Here is a 2,888-nt window from a genome sequence, read left to right as displayed (position 1 = left end):
GATTACTATTACCGTATAAACCAAGTGGGATAATCCCCGACGTATATAACATTACGGTGTATGATTATAGCGCATCGGTGTATAATTCCGAATCATATAAACGTGTGTTGCGTAACTCTGAACTGTAACCTTTAACGTGTGGTGGTGGAGGAGATAATGAGCCAGCATTAACGCCCTTGATCATTCAATGTGATATGCAAAACAAATGCCTCTCTCTCTCTCTCTCTCTCTCTTTTCTCTCTCTAAAGTCCTGAATGGTCTACTCAAGTGGCCGCCGCCGGTGCTGTAGGGGATCTACTTAGCATTCAGTAACGAGTATGTATTTTACACTCGCTTCTCAGCTCAGTGGATACGAGGTGTTAGTTCCAGGAATGACCCATAAATCACCTCACCTTAATGATACCTTACAGAACCATCTGATTCCAGAATTTCAAAGTCTAGCAAGAGAGTTTTTTTTAAATAATTTTTGGACTCTAATTTGATTTGAGTAAAAGTATATATATTGATAGTAAAGTATCAATTTAGTTTTGATGACATTGTGGTGTAAATTTACAGTCGAGTCTCAGTGCAATTTTGTTGTCATTTCGGCTGCTATCTTTGTGTTGTAGCTTCAGTGTCGTAGTTAATTGCGTCTATATATCACAAACTATTTCGGAGTAAGAGAAGTTTTATTACGAATATTTGAGGATACATATTTGCATCTGGAGAAGGGAGGCGAGGAAATATATGTCGTAAGAATCTCTGAGAATTCATTTTAGTGTCGTAACTTAAATGAGAATACGTCTCTAGTTCGGCAGCTTGTGGTCGTAAACTAAACTGGTCTCTGGACAGCAACTAAAATGTGGTATTGTAGTGTAAAGTTTTGAGTTTATGTAAAGTAGTTGGGTGTTGGACTGAGCGTATTTGTGTATTTGCTGTTTGTAATATATGGGGTTGGTATGTTTTTTTCTGTACATTATGGGAGTGTATATATAATGTAAATATTGTGCATTTCTTTTGTGAGTTAGATTTCGTGTTTGCTCTGTGTTAGATTTCGTGTTTGCTGTGAGTTAGATTTCGTGTTTGCTGTGAGTTAAGATTTCGTGTTTGCTCTGTGTGCCTTTGGTACTCTTCAGCTGTACAGTCTTATATTCTCGGTGTGTCTGTTGATGGTATTGACTCAAAGCTTCATAGTCCTTACAACTCGTGTCAGTAGAAAATAAACAGTAGCATCATCATCACCACCACCCATCTTTATACAACCTGGAGAATAAAACCCACGATTTAGTACGCATTTTCGGATCACCTAAAAATCGTCCCCTGAAGATTAACCACCCTAATGCTTTTCTAACTTAACCTAACCTAATGCTAACCTAACCTAACCAAACCTAATGCTAACCTAACCTAACCTATCGAGTTATTCAATATATATATATAATAGATGTTGTCGTATCTTCTCGAGTCCTCCTCCTCCAAGGGCTGGTGAAGTAAGTGTTCTAAGGTGGGGCTGTTTAAACTGACGCCAACCATCCAGTTCTATTTTTCTTTGTGAAGAACCTTGGGCCAGGCAGGAGCACCTCACCTCTCCACTGCCCTACCTAGAATCCGGGGGGTCTCAAGTCTTCGTCACTTGGAGGCAGGGCAGGGCAGGGCAGGGCAGGGCAGGGCAGGGCAGGGCAGGGCAGGGCAGGGCTGGGCAGGGCTGGGATGGGCAGGGCTGGGTAGGGCAGGGCAGGAGCAATTAGTCAAGCTCAAGGTGCCCTTCTTAGAGCATGTAGTCACTCGTTTAACCACGTGAGCATTCCTGGAACATGTGATCATTATACCTATCTCCTCCTCTCGCTACCACACCTACATAATGTCCAGTTAAACCCAAATATACCTAAATAAAGACACACAAAAGGAGAAAATCACCCAAATACCGACCATAAACACAGGATAATTACTCTAATACCTGTTTCATGTACGTTAAACAGAACGACACAAATAAATTAATTCAGCCCAAGTTTGTGAGACAATCAAGAGGGCTTTAAAAACTTGCCCTTTGTGCTCGCCGCGTCGTATATAATGTGTCCAGTGCCAAGACTTCTTTTTCCCGGAGTCTGTGGAACCGAGGCAGCTGCTACCAGATCAATTGACACTAATAATATATTGATTTACATTTATTTATCATTATGAATTACAGTGAGGAGGCTGCCGTTAGCTGTGCTGTTGAAGCTGTATCTATCTGTAAGTCCACGAAGCTTATACTGTGGCTTCATATTGTGTAAGTCCACTTTGCATATGGTTTCTATGTTATGTAATTATGATACGTATTACATAACCTCTTCATTGTTATGTAATTTGGCTTTTGTTTGGGTCAATTTTGTAGTCGCAATTGCCTTCCTTCCCTGTGGACTCGTCAAAAAATACTGTAATATTTTCTCTCATTTGAGTTCAATTCCTTATATTTCCCCGACCCCAGCCCTCCCACCTCCCCCTGCCTATTTGACTTTCATTTGGGTACCTTGATTTTTTTAAGGCACGTTTGGGTCATCCACAGGACAAACAGACACTAAAAATTAACAAAACAACTAACAATATCTCAATAACACAGGACTAACAAACTCCTCAACTGTATCATGCCAAGACATTAATGAATTATTACGTTAAAAAAACCCGTAATATAACCCCGTGTTAATTGTCACTTCCTTGTCATGTAAAGGTTCCACAAATTATCCCAAAGAAGATTATATTTAATGTCTTCTTAACTTTATTAATAAAATAATAATAATAATAATAATAATCCGAGTGTAATCCTGTATTATAAATTTTGTTTCGTAAATAAGTAAAAAAAAAATCCGAGAGCACTTATTAATTAACGTAAATTGCGTCTCTTTTTTTTCTTCAATGTAAAAAAATAAAATAAA

This window comes from Homarus americanus, unplaced genomic scaffold (genome assembly GCF_018991925.1).
Source record: "Homarus americanus isolate GMGI-L3 unplaced genomic scaffold, GMGI_Hamer_2.0 scaffold11062, whole genome shotgun sequence".
NCBI lineage: Eukaryota > Metazoa > Arthropoda > Malacostraca > Decapoda > Nephropidae > Homarus > Homarus americanus.
The sequence above is the reverse complement of the archived record's forward strand: the minus strand, read 5'-3'. Positions refer to the sequence as shown.